Below are 19,253 nucleotides of genomic sequence, written 5' to 3'. Positions count from 1 at the left end.
AAGAGGGACTAGCCAAGGAGACTGAGAAGAATGCCCAGTGAGGATGAGGAAAACCAAGAAAGGGTGTGTGCGGGAAGCCAAGTGAAGACACTGTTTCAGAGAAGAGGGAGTAGTCAGCTCTGTCAAATGCTCCTGACACACACCCAAGCTGTGGACAAGAACTAACCTATGGGAAATATAGGTCACTGGTATATTTGGAGAGAGCAGTTTCAATGGAGTATTCGTGGGAGAAACGCCTGTTTGGAGCGATTTAAGAGGTGATCAGAAGAGAAAAATTAGAGGCAGCAAATATAAATAACCCTTTAGAAAAATTGTGCTTAGAAGAGAACAAAGAAATGGGGCTATAGCCCCGGGTTTTCTTAATGTTTTCTTTGTGTGCTAATATGAAAAACTACACAAAAAACAAAAATTGTTGGCAAGGATGTGGAGAAAAAGGAACTCTTGCGCACTGTTAGTAGGAATGCAAACTGGTGCAGCCACTGTGGAAAACAGTGTGGAGGTTCCTCAAAAAATTAAAAAGAGGATTACCATATGATCCAGAAATTTACTACTGGGCATTTACCCAAAGAATGCGAAAACACTAATTCAAAATATGCACCCCTATGTTTATTATGGCATTATTTACAATAGCCAAGTTATGGAAGCAGCCCAAGTGTCCATCAATAGATGAATGGATAAAAAAAGAGGTGATATATATACATATATATACATATATATATATATACATATATATATATATACATATATATATACATATATATATACATATATATATATATATATATATATATATATATAATGGACTATTGCTTACCATAAAACAGAATGAAATCTTGACATTTGTAACACCATAGATGGATCTAGAGAGTATAATGCATATGTGGAATATAAGAAATGAAAAAATAACATGCAAAATTAAAAAAAGACAAACCAGAAGAACACTCTTTACTACAGAAAACAAACTGATGGTTACCAGCGGGAGTGGGTAAAATAGGTGAGCACCGAGTAATGCATAGAATTGTTGAATTGTTATATTGTACATCTGAAACTACTATAACACCGTGCATTAACACTGGAATTATCATTTTAAACACAAATAAATAACAATTAAAGACATGAAAAATTAATCATTGCCAAATGAAAGTCCTGATTTTTTTTTTTTTTTAAGCAGACAAATGTGTCCTAAACACAATTATTTCCTATGGAGTTATTTAACAAACTGTTAATACTGTGTTCTGTACAAGGTCATTTCAGAGATGAGAAAATCACCTCCACTATAAAAGATTCTTTATGCTAACTGATACATGTTTTGGTGTTTCTCACTCCCATCCTTCTCAAAATGCTACCATTCATCTCAGATGGAATACTGCAGTGAGGCGGGAGGACAGTTTCCTTTGCTACTTATACTTAGGACCCTGGGAAGGTCTCCTTGCAATGTGCCTTATTTCCAACAGTACCAGGGAAGGGGGAGTGAGTTGGTGTGAGGGCACCGTGGGTGTTGGGACGATGGGGGGGAGGGGAGAAATAGTATCTCTGAAGTCAGCTTTAACTCTGGTAACCAATTTTCACTGTAATATTGGTGTTTTGTTTTAATAACAAAGGCTAACTTCAAACCCAAAAAGCTCTGTATGTGCACACACATGTGTGCATGTGTGTGTGTGTGTGTGTGTGTGTGTGTGTTTTAAAGGTTTCCTTTCCTTTGGAGGGATGGAAACAGCAGGAATTCCTTGCTGTTCTGGTCTTTACCACATTCCAACGTTTGTCATTGTCTAAACCATATCATGATACCTAAGACACAGCCAATATTCTGAAACTCATTTTTATTATTCTTTTAAGATTAAAAAAAAAGTTTTAAGCTTATGTATTTATTTTAAGAGAGAGAGAGAAAGAGTACAAGTGGGGTAGGGGCAAAGAGAGAAGGAGAGAGAATTCCAAGCAGGCTCCGTGCTGTCAGCACAGAGCCTGACATGGGGCTTGAACTCCGAAACTGTGAGATCATGACCTGAGCCAAGATCAAGAGTCGGACACTTAACCAACTGAGCCACCCAGGCACTCCTGAAACTCATTTTTAAAAGCCTGATTTAATGTAAGGAGCTTTGAAAACATCTTCAAAAAGAGAAGATAATAGTGAATATTGCATCCATGATCATAGGTAAAGATCATCTCTGAGTAAAAGGAATATTTTTATCTTATATCTTTTCGCTAATGTGAATCATTTCAACTGAGCTAACTACATAAGTAGTTTCATTTTATAAGAATAAATGTTGGCTCTTCCCGTAAGCAGCCTGAGGTGATCTCTGAAAATGGTTTGCTATTCACTTGACCCGGAAACCCAACAAAATCATGCAAATCAAGAGGTTCAAATCCTCGTGTTCACTTTAAGAACACACGTGAAACTGCCCAGACCATCAAAGGTATGCATATCTGAAAAGCCACCAAGTATCTGAAAGATATCACTTTGCAGAAGCAGTGTGTGCCATTCCATTGCTACAATGGTGGGTTGGTAGATGTGCCCAGGCCAAACAGTGGCACTGGACACAGGGTCGGTGGCCCAAAAGAGTGCTGAATTTTCACTGCACATGCTTAAGAATGCAGAGAGTAATGCTGAACTTAAGGGTTTAGGTGTAGCTTCTCTGGTCATTGAGCACATCCAGGTGGACAAAACCCCCAAGATGTGGCATAGAACATACGGGGCTCATGGTGAGATTAACCCATACGTGAGCTCTCCCTGCCACATTGAGATGATCCTTACTGAAAAAGAGCAGATTGTTCCTAAACTGGAAGAGGAAGTTGCACAGAAGAAAAAGATGTTCCAGAAGAAACTGAAGCAACAAAAATGTATGGCCTGGGAGTAAATTCTGCATAAAATAAATGCAAATGAAAGTAAAAACAGACAAAAAAAAGAATAGATGTTGGAATAATATTTACTATATTAAGAGAAGACTTTCTAACGAATGGTAATTTTTCAAACTACCAATAACTACTAAGTTTCAGAATTACAGGTATCCTAAAATACTATGAGGATAGTGTTGCTATCATTGCTGTGCTAGCAACTCTCCAGTTGCACTACTGAGGGTGATGGAGAGCTCTAGCACCGGGGCCCACAGTGACTTTGATGACCTGTGAAGGGGCGACAAAGGAGTGGGCTCACCCTCATGAGACCACCAGTGCACTGCAGAGGCAGGCACAGCACAGGGTTTTATCTAGGAGACAGTGGCTCCCATGGTGCAGGGTTTGGAAGACAGAACAACGCAGCTGCTGTAAGGCAAGGAGGGCTCCATGCAGCAGAAGCTCCATGCATAAAGTGCTGCTGTGCTCAGGCCATGGTGACCTGTAAGCTGGAGAAGTTCCAGGACCAGCCAGCCTGGTGAACCCACATTACAACAACTAAGCCAGAGACTCATTGGATGTAGGGAGCAAGTATATGGACAGGCACATAAACCACATTACTTCCATGATCAAAAATGTAAAGGGATTTCCCCCTCTCATTCACTGAGGAATGAGAAATTTCACCTACAGGGCCACCAGAGATGGGAGCAGGAATCTATTGAAAAGAATGGAATGTTTTCTCTTTTAAGCAAAACTAAGAAATGATGAAATCAAGAATTGCAGCAAGTTTGAATCATATGTTATTTGCTACTGGATGCTTTGCTCCATTATGCATTTTAATCCATAGAATTGGAAACAGAAGAAAGTGGTGCTAAATTTTAGGGGAGGGCTAACACAAGATTTTTCCAGAGCCCAGATTTCATGCAATGAGAGCTTGTTTTGACACTATGGATCTCTCTTGTTACAGCAAGCCAGAGCCCTCTAGGTACCAGATTGCTCTTGATAGACAGGTAGCAATAGACTGGCAGCATCCTCTATCCTGCCTGTGGTCTGGTGCAGTTTGAAGAGGGGTAATTGTGTTTGTTGCCAACCTCTCATACACCAGCAGTACTACCGCCTCATTTCCCACTGGCCATGAAGCAACAGCCATGCGGTTATATCCAATATGAAGAGAAAAAATACTTGGGTGGTATTTTTCTTTTGCTTCGTTTTGTATTAATGTTCAAGGGCCTGGAATTGATTAAGATGTGGAAGTAAGAGAGGACTGGTCAAGAGGAGAGTTGGAGAGGCTCCTGATGGATGTGCCTTTCTTGCTACCAATGCACGGCTGTGCTTTTCTTGAGGTTCCTGCACATCGCATCTTCCAGCCTTGACCTCACATGATACCTGAGAGGTACGTGTCACACTGCTTTGAGAAGCAGAACTTCCCTCTCACCAGCTGCCATGATGGCCCCCTGAGCCTGTCTTCCTCCGCTATTCCACAGGAGAACGGTGGGAAGAACAGTGACACTTTGCCTTTGAAAGAAAAGGGGGATTTGAATTATAATATGTACCAGTGTCCAGGAATGTACAATGAAAGATGGATTCTTGGCTGCTTAATTAGGAAGAGTTGTAAAGTACTGGGTTTGGGAAGACCTGTTTTTTTTTCTCAAGCAAATAGAATTAAGGTCTAAACCTAAGTAAGCAGGCATTGCTTACTTAGCCCCCTGAAATTGCAGAGCCCCTGAAAAGGTGCTCTGGCAACAATAACGATAAGGAAGCTATGGATCCCTCAGTTCAAGGGAGGGGTAGCATCCCCTTTACCAAATACCACTTCCTGTCAGGCCAGGGGCCTCTGGGCCATGCCATCTTCCCTCTTCAGCACTGGCATCATGCTGATTAGGATCTTGTTCCCTTTCTACTACTTATTACTTACAGTAATAACATAGCCTGTATGTTTGACGTTTCAAGGCTATGCTATATTTGCCTAGTGATTAAAAAATAAATAAGGTTTACTACCTCCTCCCCTAATAAAGCCCCAACTAGGAATCAGTCCAGTATTTGAATCCCAGCCCCTCAGTTTACTAGCTAGGTGGTTTGGGCCAATTATTAACCAGCCAGGGCCATGGTTTTCTCACTGGTAAAATACATGGGAATCATTTTGCCTAACTTCATGGGTAAGGATCAAATCATTTAATGTAGATAAATCGCTCGGTAACTAGTAAACCCTCAACTGTTGGGGACTGTGAGAGTTCACTATTTGGATGAAGAGGATATGATTAGGAATCCTCCTCGAAAGATCTAGGAGAGGAGGGTCTGCAGCAAAGTGTGCAGTGGGTAAGGGGAGTCAATGCAGCAGGTGCATCTCCTGTCCTTGGGAACTCCTAGGAACGGCCACATCGGTCCCCATACTGCTCCCAACACCCTCACCTGTGCTAATAACTGCTCTGGTGGAACTGAAAGTACATGGGGAACTTTGCAAAGGTCAACTGTGGCTAACTGTGGCTAATTATCCATTCCTCTGAGAATCCCATACCACAAAAAGACACACACACACACACACACACACACACGTACCCATGCACGCATAGACACTGCTCTGGCTTCAGAGCAACAAAAATCAAGAAGGTAGGGCAGCTCTAGAACATTATTTCCCCTGGGCTAGAGCAAGGTCAGAGATACTCTGGGACCTATCTTCAGGGCAATTATTTCTAAGAACCTTGATAAATTGTACAAAGCTAGACTAGGAAGTAGCAACGTGAAAGCAGTGGTTAGAGAGAAGGGTTCTCTAAGAGAAAGAACTAATTAATTGGTTTGAGTGGAGCTTCTTTTATATATTGATTCCTACTACCTCCCTGATCAGCACCTCTTTCCAGATGATGAAAAAATGGTGAACATACAGCAAGAGGGCCTGGCAGATGCACAGAGCTAAGCTGACAACCATCAATACTGCCCCCTAAAATACGTGCACCCCTCGTTTTAGGGGAATTGCTTCTTCTTAGGGTCCTTCCCACTACTTTCCTGGTAATAGCACCTAAAAGGCTATGAAACAAATCCCAAATTTGGGTCAAATTTATAGCTGCAAGACTACAGCACGGGCTTTGGAGTCATACAAAACTGGAGATCTCTTAATAACAGCCCGAAAACTTGGCTAACTTACTTAACCTCGTAGAGCCTTGGTTTGCTCATCTGTTAAATGAGTTTTTTTTTTTAAATTTTTTAATGTTCATTTTATTTTTGAGAGACAGAGCACGAGCAGGGGAGGGGCAGAGACAGAGGGAGACACAAACTCTGAAACAGGCTCCAGGCTCTGAGATGTTGGCACAGAGCCCAACACAGGGCTTGAACTCATGAACTGTGAGATCCTGACCTGAGCCGAAGTCAGACGCTTAACCAACTGAGCCATCCAGGCGCCCCTAGATGAGTCTTAATAAGGTCTACTTCTCTGGGTTGTTGCCAGGATCAAATGAGAAGTGTATGTAAAGCCCCTAATAGGGTACATGATACACAGAAAGCATTGGAAAAGTGGAAGAGCATCATCATTAAGTAAAAGGTGTATTGATTCTTTAATGGTTTCTTTTAACATGGGAGTTTCTATCCATCCCAAATACAGGAGAGCTATTCTAATATTCTATTCTAACCAGTCATTAATGGAGTTTGTGATTATGCGGTCCAACCCCAGTGTTCCTGGAATGTTGAATGTAATCAGTCTGAAGCCCCCAGCAAGTTCCCTGGGCCTGGATCTTTAAATCCAATGTCACTGTGGCAAAGAGCTGGAGGAGGGGAGAACAACACCACTGTATCAGATACACGCTCCTTCCCTTTTTCCTAAAGCCTGTTTGTCCCTGTCTCTTGGTAACTCTTCAGTTCCCAGAGAGCAGAGACTCTTGGGAAACAGGAAGTAGCAAAAAGCCTGTGAGAAAATCCCCAGATGAAGATCAGCAATAATCTCTCCAGACAACAGTTTGGTCAGATGAGGGAAATTCCCCACCAGCCCTCAAAAACAGTCCCTCAAGAAAGCTTAGAGAAGGTTAATTTGGGAAATCCCCTCAGAGGCAACAGAACAGCAACGGAAATATACTTCTTCAGAGGAATCTAAACAGAGTAAGACAATTAGTTGGTGCCTGGGGAGCTCTCTGTGTAAAGCCACTCCGCTGCTCCTGCCCACCTTCCTCCTTTTCATCCTGATCCTTGAGGGTAGCCCCGAAGGTTCCCAGTTGCCAGGGCCGCTTGACGCCCACTCTTCCCCACACTGCCAAGCCAGGGGAACTAATACCACAATTCTTAGCCTCTTGACTTGAGCTGCTGCTAAGCCAGATTGACTTCCAGTTAGGACCTCCTGTACACCCTCCTTCTCTCTTTCCTCCTCCCCATGGTAGACTATCAAGCCACAGTTGTTATACTGCAAGTTTCCCATCAGGTTTTACTGACTTCTAATCTGAATGTGACCTTGAGGGTCATATTTTTTAGCTGCTGCTAAGCTCCAGCAGGCAGGGAAAAATCCTTCCCATAGGGAAGGGGGAAAAAAATCACATAAATCTTGTTCTATGAAGAGCCTAGAAGGGACTATCCACTGGTGAACTGTAGCACAGAAAGTGTATAAAGACTGTAGGAAAGGGGCCTGGGGAGTGGAGGTGGGGGAGACTGTTGGCTCTGTGGTTCTCTGATCTCCACATGCGACTGAGGCTCAAGTCAACCAGCTCTCCACAAATCATTCCCTTCTGATAGGGCTTCTATGTGGGTTTTTTTTTTGGGGGGGGGGGGAATGGGTGACTTGAAATGACCATTTTAGGAAGATGACAAAAATGAGATTTTAGTAAAAGAGAGAGGAAAGTAGTTTCCTTCGTGAAAGCTAAAATTTCCTTTACTGTATACTTATCCAAAATAGGTATCAAATTTTGGTAAAGAGGAGTTTTTAAAGGCAAAGTACTCTGAGTTTAACATCCTGTAACATATTGTGCTCTAACAGGATGTGTGCCCTTTTACAGAGTCAGGACCTATCACTGTGTGATTCACAATTACAGATTCCACTTTCAAATATTTTCTGACTCCTAGAAAACAACAAATCATTTTCCTGGTACCTTCGAGCAAACATGGTTCTTACTCACTTCAATTCATGAGGCTTTGTTAAGATTCTCTTTCCAAAAGTTATAAACATTCTCAGCCACCTACTTTTCCCCATGCTTGGAATAAGCCAGAAAACTCCTGGCTTTGGGTTTGCATGTTTCTATGCAATTTGAATAGTCTTTAAATTCATCCGGTATACACAAATAATTACAATAGTTACATTTAAATCACTATCAAAGTCTCCTACGCTGGCAAATTCTAGATAGATTATCCACAAACCCTCAATAGGTATTGTTCCATTTTTTTCATTTGGGAGCCTAGGAGATAGTCAACCCACAGTTCCTAACAAGACCAAGGAATATTTCTGATTTCAGGGGAAATTTCTCATCTGCTCTCAGCTCTACTGTAGTTATGAATGTGAAATCAATTAAATGATAATGCACATCAGCAAAAAAACAGTCCTTTCATGCAGGCACAGATGAAACAGAGTCCAACATGGGTCTGAGAGTAATAAATAAACTAATAAAAAAAAAAGGAAAGCAGGGAGAAACTTTGATGGAAATAAGCTGTTTGCCTTTGCCCTGGAAAGTTTATAGTGTTTTAAACAATTGTAAACATGTCAGTATACATGGATACCGTTTCCATAGCAGCATAGCAACAGTTAAGAGTTTCTCCAAACATACCCAAAAGGAAACTAAAAATAGCTTGTCTTCAATATCAAAATACATACATATACATATTCAGACAACAGTACACAAAATGATGTGTAATTAGATGTTCTGCAGATACCGACCTTTCACAAAAGCACATTGCAGGTAGCTTTGAAAAACAATGAGTTCAGTACCTTTAGAAGTGGGGTAGAGACCAAAGTGTCCAATGGAGGGAAAGGCAGATGCCAACTTGAATTCTAAGATCAGAGGCTCTTGACCCTAAATGCCTCCAACCATGGCTTTGCCTGCTCCACCTGACACATTCCTGGCTGCCAAGGGCCCTCGCATCCTATTCACCTCAAGTTCCTACCAAAATTGGAGTTGAGTGTACGATACATAGTATTACCTCTGTTTACCTCAGTGTTCTCTCTCTTCTTGAGTTTTCTAACTGGTTTTCTGTCCTCCTGCTGGAGATTGAACAGTACTTGCATTTTTTAAAAATAATGTAAAACCGAATGCCACACTTTCCCAGTGAACTTACTTCACCTGACACATGGTGACAGAAATAGTGATTCCAAAATGAAGACAGAGTGTCAGTACATTTTGGGAGCCTTCACTGTTATTGTTTTTATTTATATCCAAAAATTACAAGTATTTCAAAAACATCATGGGAAATAGTGGGAAATATTATTATAGGGTATATGTAATCTATCACCCAAACTTGGACACTTTTTAGAGCGAAAGGGGGTGCTATTTATAATTATTGGGGAAATAGGTGTAAACCAGGACTGACCAGGCCAGTCAAGATGAATAGTCACAGAAGCGTCTTTAGGGCAGGGATGATGTTCTGTTTACTTTTATATCTTCAGCACCTACTACAGTGCTTTATACCTAGAAAGAATTCAATAAATGCTTGTTAAATTAAGAAATTTTATGGGGTGCCTGGGTGGCTCAGTTGGTTAAGCATCTGACTTCAGTTCGGGTCGTGATCTCACAGTGGGTTCGAGCCCACGTCTGGCTCAGCAATAACAGCTTGGAGCCTGGATCCTGCTTCAGATTCTGTCTCCCTCGGTCTCTGCCCCTCCCCCGCTTATGTGTTTTCTCTCTCTCTCTTAAAATATACAAAGATACTTAAAAATGAAATTTTATAATTAGGTTATGTTTTTGTAAAACTTTTGGAAGTATTTACATGTAATACTGTAAAATATGAGCATATTTCTTTTTTTCAGTCCACAGTCCATGTGTTGGGGTTAAATAAAATCCCACAGAGCTCTACAGGGTGAATCTTACTTCATCATCTAATCTTCTCCTTGAAAGTAAAATGGATAAAAATGGAGAAGCAAAATATATCTATGAGTCATAAAGAAAATAATTCTATCAGTCTGGGGTGGTTTATGAAAGCACTAAAAATGGGTTGGAGTATGAATTCAGATAAGAAGCAATTTCATAATCTCTACAATGGTTATTATCCTGGTTTCATTTTCTCTGCCAGGAATGTTGGTCCCTGGGGAGAAATGCAGCTATTGGATGAGTGCACTCCAGCTGGGAAGAACGCTATTTATCTTTCATGATGAGGAGCTGAGAAGGGTACTAGCCATTGGCGAACTCCCAGGAGCGAAGGTGAGAGCCTCTTTACTTTCTGCCCAGATCTCCCAGGAGCACAGGGAATGTCTTACGCAAGTCACTTTCCCATTTGATGGACCGCCAGTTCTTGGTTTATAAGCTGCATCAAAGGATTACATTCAAGAGAAGCGCTTAGCAGTCCTCCTATGAAAAGCACTATAAATCTCCCTACCCCTCCGTGGAGAGGCAGCAGAGTTTGGGAGGTGGTGTGGCCTGTTTTTGGGATCTCAGGATCTAACTCTGCAGTCAGACCGTTTGTTTGGGTTTACAAGACAGATCACCCTACAGCATTTTGGGTAAACTTTCCAGGCCCCCATTTCTTCATCTCTTAAAGAAGGAAATAATAATTGTACCTACTTAAAGGGTTGTTTGTGAGGGTTAAATGATACTCATGTGAAACACCTAGACCATGAATATGAGTTATTACTCTTATCCAGCTCTATATTTCTTTGGGTGTCAGGCAAGAAAACTATTGGAAATAAATTTTTAATTAAAGGAAAAAATTATGCTTTCATGTTTCCAATCCAAATCAACCCAAATATGTACACCTAATGCCAGGAGGAAGCTGTTAGGCTGAGGCCACTGTAAACTAGGTCCACACCTTTCTCTCATCAACCTCCTCAGAATTTAATTGCTTGTCACTCTAACATCAAGGGAGCATTGCACTTATTATTATTACTCATTAAATTTCATTAAATCTGAGCCAGTTTGTAGGCTGGACTGTAACTAGCCCCTCCATTTCAGGGAGAGCTGAAAGCCTGTACCAAAAGAATAATATCTCTTTTTAAATATCTAACTTAGAGGCTAGGAAAGCTCTAGAGAAGTAAGGGGGTTTTTTGCAGAATTATGTAAGTCTTTATATTTAATGAATTTCTGGTGTCTGAACTGGGGGGAGGGGGTGGGAAATGGGCCCTTTATAAATATCAAATCATGTTGTTATCTACAGAAAGTGTGCCAGTTGGTTACATAGAGCCAAATTCTGTTCAGTTTGATAATTACTGAATTTGACATTCATAGAGGTTCTTATTTAATTCTGGGAATAAGAAATCTAAAAACTCATTAAATTATGAAATGTTCCAACCCCATTATCCTAAAATAATTACCCCATGGACTACACTGCCACAGGAAGTCATCGGGACCACTCCTGGAGTTTAGGAAGACCCAACAACAGGGATTCAATTCATATAAAAGTCACCACAGTGTGGTTTTAAAAAATGAAACACCTGATTTAGGGTTATAGTTAATAATCTTAAGGAAAGGGCTGCCTGAGTGGCTCAGTCGGTTAAGCGTCTGACGTTGGCTCAGGTCATGATCTTGCGGTTTGTGAGTTTGAGCCCCGCGTTGGGCTCTGTGCTGACAGCTCAGAGCCTGGAGCTTGCTTCAGATTCTGTGTCTCCCTGTCTCTCAGCCCCTCCCCTGCTCATGCTCTGTCTCTCAATAATAAATAAACATTAAAAATTTTTTAAAAATAATAATCCTAAGGAAAGATGTCACTCACACCCAACACAGAGTCTTCTGTTCAACAAATTCACAATGACATTCAAAGAGAAGAAAGGCAAAAGAAACCTGTTTAAGAATATTTGGGGGAAGGAGAAAAGGCCACAACATCTGTCTGTTTCTTTTGAGTAGTAATAGTAATAGTAATAATTCATTTCTCTAGTTATATTGCCATTTCTTCCTCAGTCCCATCAAGGGAAATCTAATTATTTCTCCCAAAATGGGAGTTTCTAATGAAACTTTTATTATTCAACACACTTAATAAACAATGAAGGTCTAAGCGGCACCTAGCTTTTCTGAGTCTTTAGAAATCCTGTCTTCTATCCTGCCTGAAATATTCCTGGGCTAATGAATGGAACAAGCATAGTGGAGGGAAAGTCCTTGGGACTGGGAGTCAGAGTTCTGTGACTTGTAGCTACAAACTTGGGCGAGTCATTTAGCAGTGAAATGTCGTTGGAGAACAGGACATTCACATGGTCTCAAAATATCACCCCACAAAGTAGTTCCTAATTACAAAGGGGGAAGATACCTACATAATAGAGAAATCTTTTAGACAACTCCTTAACCTAATGATCCAACGTCATCATCCGTAATGGACAAACTGATGTTATGTGACCTCATTCCATGCCCATAGCAGACATCATGAATGGTTCTCAGCGCAGTTTCCCATGAAGCCAGGGCACAGCCTCACAATCTCTCTCAAGATGGATGGCATCCTCCTAGAGAAGGAGTTTGACAATCTAACATGGTGCTGATGTCATCCCACTTTGGCCTGCAAGTAGCAAACACAGCAGAAAGTGGTGCCACTTCTACAGTAATGAGGGCCTCCAGGATATCTCCCTGGTGGCTCTGAGGTCCTCAGTAGAGGAAGGATTGAAGATCCTATAGGGCCTTGCAGGTAGTACAGTCAAGATGGCTTTAATGATTGAAGAGAAGAGAAATTCTATGTGTGTGTGTGTGTGTGCGTGTGTGTGTGTGTTTAAGCCAAAAGCAAAAAAAAAAAAAAACAAAAAGTGAGATACAATCTATTTGATATTACAGATTATTTGTGGCAACTAAATTTGCTGTGGGAAAAGTGGGCTCTGCCCAGTCCATTCAGGTTTCAAAACTGTCCTCCAAAATTAAAGCTTACTCATTTGAATATTTGTGATGGTGGCCAAGTGGACACCCTTTAATGCCGAATTCGTACTTAGATGTCACTTTTCCCATCTAACAAGCTGGTTTCTTCTCCAGCTCAGCTCCTTATCTGTTTCCTTTATACCATTTATCCCAACTGGCACTTATTTTTTTTTTATTTGTTTGTTAGCATGTTGTTATGGGGGTGGTTTTGGTTTATCTTTCCAATTCCGTCAGCTCCAACAGAGCAGGGACCATTTCTGTCTTGCACATCACTGAATCCTCAGCTTCTAACACAGCCTGGCACACAAAACAGTCACTGGATGTTTACTGAATAAATGAATCAACAGATGAATGAATAAATGAGTAGTTCTGATTTCTTTAATATTCCAAGTTATTTGGAGTTAAGTCTATAGAGGAGAAAAATAAGTCATCAGCCTTCTGTGACAGGGCTAAAAACTGAGGTGAAACCCTATACAGTCCTCTGTGGTTCACAGACTAACCCTGGTTCTATAGGCAACTCTAAAATAAAAAGTTCCAAAATGCTTTGGAGCAATAGTGTCTTTGCTAGAATAAGTATATGTCTCCCAATGTGACTCCTTGAAGGATAATACTAATTTGAATGTATAAATTGTGTCATTTTTTTTTAGTTATGTCTGTTTTTAAAGCAAGTTTTATTCATTGCCTCAGAGTCCTGCATGCCCCAAATATCTTACATAACACATGGAGAGGAATGTTCTCACTATAACCCTTACTTTAGAAAACTCTCTGGTTGTCAGCTGAAGCCCATGAACAAAGTGTTCTTTCAGTGCTGAGCAGGACCACAGCTGAATAGCAGATCAGATTAACCAATGCCACCATAGCTGTAATGACATCCTTAGAAACACGAGAGTCCTCACTGAAAGAACAAAGATCAATATTTAGTTTCTTATATTCCTTCTGGCCACTTTTATGGCCTCCTGTTCTGCCACCTCCCTCACCTCTAACTCCAGTTTGCTCTTCTTGGAAAATAAAAAGGTCGGACTGGAAATAATAGTAATACAAATGTAAAAGCACTTTCAACAAAACGTGAAGTTTGGATCACAATATTTGTGATTTGTTAACACCAAAGTTTGCCCTTTTTTTTCCTTAAATGAATTTTTTGCTGATCTATTTGCAAACCTTTAAGTATATTTTTAGTACAAACCAGATGGACTTTACTCTTTATTAACGATCAGAGGAAAGAAAGAAGCAAAAGTTATTACCTAATTATTTTATATCCACTTTATTCACTGAATCCTGCAATCCCAAGCTTTGCAATTAAACTCTTGGCCTCAAGCATTCCCAGATATAGACTTTACACACTGCTGCCAAAGTTCCAACTCACGCTAAATACACCAACCTCCTAACTTTCACACATTTAATTTAATTTTTTTTACATGGGCTGAAAACATTCTTTTATTGAAAAACTATAAAAACTGTATAATTATTATAAACACTTTTATTTATGTGACTTTACATAGTGTAATCCATGCAACAGTGCTTCAAACATATCTTTAAAAGAAGTAACACTGCACTTATTCATATCCAATACTACCATCCTTATAAACATCTGGCATGAGCTCTTAGATAGTGTTAATGTAATTTTTTAATCAAATGAAAAAGTTAAGACTAGTTTTGGAATAATAAAGTTAAGCTGTCCACCAAAATATTTGGGTTTGGAGCTGATGGTGTGGTTGGGAGTGTTGCTGGTGGCCAGTGTAATGTGATGTAATATCAGGTTCAGGGAGGAGCTAAGCCTGGTCCTGGTCACCATCCGTCCTTCCCATTTAGAGTGTATGAAATGGTCCTGAGAGTCAATTTCCAATGTGGGGAAGGAGTTTTCCCCCAACACCAGCAAACAATTCTCATATACCTGCTGGTATCTGAGAAATCCAATTCAATCCTGACATTATCTACCCAGAAATGGCATCAGACTTCACAGGTTAAGGGTTCAGTCCCACAAGACTACTCCTCCCCCCATCTCAGATTCTAGGTACAAGTCCAAGTTGTTACCTGTGCTTCTGACCAACTGGCTATAAATCAGATGTTCCCATGACCCTCTCCTTGGACTCAATTAGTTTGGTGGAGTAGCTCCCAAAATTCATAGAAACATTTTACTTACTAGATCACTGGCTTATTATAAAAGGACATAATTCAGGAACAGCCAAATGGAAGACATGTATAAGGCAAAGTATGGGAAAAGGGGGCGGGGCGTCCATGCCCTCTCCCCCTCTCCAGGAGCACTGTCCCAGCACCTCCATGTGTTCACCAGCCCGGAAGCTCTCTAAACCTGGTTCTTCTAGGTTTTTATGGAGGCTTCATTACATAAGCATTGATTAAATCACCAGCCATGGCGATTGATTTAACCTGCAGCCCCTTTTCCATCCCAGGAAGTCAGAGGGAACTGAAAGTTCTAACTCTCTAATCACATGGTTGGCTCCACTGGTAACCAGCCTCCATCCTTAGGTAGGGTCCAGTGGTCACATCATTAACATAACAAAAATCACCTTCGTTCTCATCACTGAGGAAATTCTACGGGTTTGGGGAACTGTGAGCTAGAAACCATGGACAAAGACCAAATATATATAAGAAATATATATTTGGTCACTCATATGACCAAATATATATTTCTCATAAATCACAATATTACATAACATCTATTAGCATTGCCAAGGGGCTCCCAAGTTAAGAAATAGCAAGACTATTGCCAGGGTAAAAAATGAAAGTCATCTCCCAAATGGAATGAATGACCAATATCACACAAACAATACCACAGCCAGAGGATGATGAGACAGGGCCAATCAGATTTTCAAAAGAGTTGGGTGGCATGTAGCACCAAGTGTGACAAGGCTTCCCATCCCGTATTCCTACAGCAGATGCGGTGGAGAGCATGGAGAATGGCACAGCTAATTATTACAACCTACTGCCTTCTGCAACTCCGTCAGACATCACCATGGACCTTTTTATTCCCTACGTTGTTAATAACCATTTTTATGCCTTCACTATTTTCCATTAACTTATTGTTTGTGGCAATAAATTCCCTGGTCATAATAACAAGATAAACAAATAAAAATGGCAGACATTTTTCTGACTGGAGCATATTTCATTTTTTTTTTCCTATGACAGAATTCACTTTTATGTTTTTAAATTACTTACTTCTGAGGACCCTAACCATCCTGTCAAGCAAGAGAGAGATGGGGAACCTTGCCTGAGGTGCCCAGGTATTAGCTGGTTGGACCTCTGGGTAGTGCTACCATTGTGGTTCTGTCACAAGTTTCCTCTCTACCTCTTCCCACAATGTCCTGTCCCCACACACCCACCCAGCATGCCTGTCTCTGAGGGCCTTTGATCCTCAAAGTGAGCCTCATATTTTTGTAGCCTCATATGAAGAGACCAGCCATGTGAAGGGTCTAGCCTCATGCAAAAATGAGAAGTTGAAATGTTCCTTTGTTTCCACCGTGTCTGCACTCTCTGGTATCCCTCTCCTCTGACATTCCATAAAGGAGGAGGAAAAGATAGAGGGGTTGTAGGAACATAGAAATCTTTGTGGGATCATCTCTTTCTTTGGGCTTCAACCTACATCTTCTGATATGCCAAGAACTTTCCATTGTCAGGAGGAGTCAGATAGTTCAGTGGAGTCAGAAGGTGGTCGGTCCACTGGCTTAATGATTTGTTACCCAATTTGTGTTTGAAAATTACTTTATTGGTTTGCTGTTTCACCTGGTTGTGAATTGTCAATTAATATTTAATAAAACTTTTAATTCCATTAGAGTATTTTGTGTTTAACCATTCTTTAAAACGATGATTTATGATATCTTGTTCACTGTTCCCCACTCTACAGTTTTCCACACACTCAGTTCTTCTAATTTCAGAGTATACTAGTTAGGGTAACACTAGTGCTATACTAGATAACTATCAAAATGTTAATGGGTTAGCACAATATATCTGGCAGCCTTTCCTAGGTTATTCTTCCATGACAAACAATCCCCATTATCAACAGCAAAGGCTTATTTTTTGCTCATGGTATATGTTGACTATGTGTTAGTTGCAGCTCTGCCCCATATGTCTTCTTCATCTGGAACCCAGACTGAAAGCTTCTACGTGAAGCTTGCTGTTCTCAGGGCGGGACAAAGAATAATGGTGGAGTCATGCCACAACTCTTGCGGTTTCTGCTCACATGTGGTCTATACCAATTCTGCTGACATTTCACTAGCCCGAGCAAGTTGTATGGCCAAGTCCAGTATCAGTGAGCAGGAAATACAATCTTCCTTCGGGGAGGCTCACCACCAAAGACCCCTGCTGTAGCTGTGCAGCAGCAGAATGATGGGAGCAATAGCACAATCTGTCAAACAATAGAATTTTGTTTCTCACTCACATAGCAGTTCAGTACAAGTGTTGCTGGTTTCCAGGCAGCTTTCCTCCTTGTGATCATTCAGACCCAGGCTATTTCCATCTTGTGGTTCCACCATCTGCAAGCAGCCAGCAGATGGGGAAGAAGGAATGGAAAGAAGCTCCCTCACTTTTTATTTTTTTATTTTTTTTAATGTTTATTTATTTTTGAGAGAGAGAGAGCACAAGCAGGGGAGGGACAGAGAGAGACACACACACACAGAATCTGAAGCAGACTCCAGGCTCTGAGCTGTCAGCACAGAGCCCGACGCAGGGCTTGAACTCACAGACCATGAGATCATGACCTGAGCCAAAGTCAGACACAACCAACTGAGCCATCTAGGCACCCCTCCACCCACTTTTAAAAAGCCTGGCCCTAGAAGAGACACATATCCCTTCTGTCACATTTATTGATGACCACCTGAATGCAAGGAGTCAGAGAAATGGGTCGTGGTGAAAAATGTAGCCTCTGCCTGAATGGCCACAACAACTCCACTAAGGGAAGGGAGAGGATGAATTTTTGGTGATCTCTTAACCATTTCTGCCACACAAAATTTCAGACTCCCTATCCTGGACGTGTTTAGGCTTTATTTCGAGGCCCACTTATGCTGAAATTGGAATGGCCAAAAAATATTCAGGACCTCATGGTTTGGTTTTATTTTCGTTGTTGTTGTTGTTATTAATATAGATCTTACTCAAATAACAAGGCATCCGCTACTTAGAAAATTACTGTGTTCCTTGTCTAAGATAGATGTTTACTCTATCATGTTCCAAAGACCAAGTATAGAACTTTATGTTTTGATAGTTTAGAAGGAAACCATTAGTAACGATTTTCACAGGTTGCCTTTTGTTCATTGCCAGTTTGGGGTAACACAACCCCCAACATAGTTGTGTTTGTCTCCAAAACCCTGAATTTGCACATGCAATAACTTGCCTACCCAAATGAAAAAAAAAATGGTTGGCCATTTAAAAGCACAGACTTGTGAGTAGGAAGAAGGACCTCACAAAATTGGGGATGCAAATATATAGACTAAAATTGAAAATTGGCCTCAATGACCACAAATAGCAAAAGTGGTTGCTTCTGCAGTCATCTGATAACCTCTTGATCACTAAATACCCCAACTAACTGCCATCCAATCCTTCTACTTCTGCCTTCTCTAAACCTAATGGTAGCCTAGACGCATAAGATATTGGCCCAGAGTTCTGTGCCACCATAGCCCAGGGTTCCCAGACAACCTTGTTTTTACTTCTTTCTTAGCACAGTCACATTCTATCTTGTACCTTAGTGATTTATATACAGCCCTTCTCTTTCCTTCTAGATAATAAGCTCCTTGAAAGCAGGATCCATGTCATGTTCATCTTCCTATTTCCCACAACACATAATCAGTACTTACTATGTATTTGTTAATGTGAATTAGGTCAAGTTACAGATGAATCTAGGCCCAAATCTGAAACTAAGGCCACATTCAGATGGTGCTTCCACTAATTTAGCTGCTGGACGCCCACGTTGCATTTGCTAGGTTGGGTGCCTTCAGGCTGCTAATTCCCTTCTCACATACCCTCCAATTCTATCTTTTCAACAAAAATGCTGATGTCACTGAATCTTGTTTCTTACAGCTTCACATGCTAGAAGAGGAACTTGAGAAAGCAAGGGAAATCTTTGTCCAGACTTCACCCTTAGGTTCCTTTTTTCCTTTCTTGGTTTCCATTTTGGTCATGTGACAAACACAGGCAAATGTTTTGGAGTTCTCACTATGAGGCTCCTGAAAATGTAGAGAAGCCTCCTAAAACTCTGAAGGCTTCTTTTGTGGTCTCTCCTTACCCTTACATTCAGAAGCCAGAAAGGTCATCCTGTTTCCTTTGACTTTTTAGAAAATTAGAATCTAAACCCAGACAGACCTTTCAGACTTCTCTACTGTGAGACTTTACACATCTCACTAGTATCTGTGAAGAAACCAGAATCCTACCTTACAACAAAGGAAGAGGAAGGAACCATAGGAAGTAGATATGACGTGATGGAAAGAACGACCTAAGCAGGAACGAGATGACTTTGGGTTTGATCTTTGGCTCTTTTCCTTTTCA

At 40.8% G+C, this 19,253-nt stretch overlaps 1 long non-coding RNA gene and 1 pseudogene across 1 annotated transcript; both read left to right on the top strand.

Moving 5' to 3' along the window:
* Positions 1-2,303: 2,303 nt before the first annotated feature.
* On the top strand, positions 2,304-2,855 carry LOC106973457 (60S ribosomal protein L17-like; annotated as a pseudogene).
* A 3,877-nt stretch (positions 2,856-6,732) lies between these two features.
* Positions 6,733-16,469, top strand: LOC128311364 (uncharacterized). The gene is made up of 3 exons (XR_008289767.1): positions 6,733-6,912; positions 10,018-10,145; positions 15,656-16,469. It is a non-coding gene; the product is annotated as an uncharacterized LOC128311364 (long non-coding RNA).
* The last annotated feature ends 2,784 nt before the right edge of the window (positions 16,470-19,253 follow it).

Source organism: Acinonyx jubatus, chromosome A3 (assembly GCF_027475565.1).
Source record: "Acinonyx jubatus isolate Ajub_Pintada_27869175 chromosome A3, VMU_Ajub_asm_v1.0, whole genome shotgun sequence".
Taxonomy (NCBI): domain Eukaryota; kingdom Metazoa; phylum Chordata; class Mammalia; order Carnivora; family Felidae; genus Acinonyx; species Acinonyx jubatus.
The sequence above is the reverse complement of the archived record's forward strand: the minus strand, read 5'-3'. Positions and strand labels throughout refer to the sequence as shown.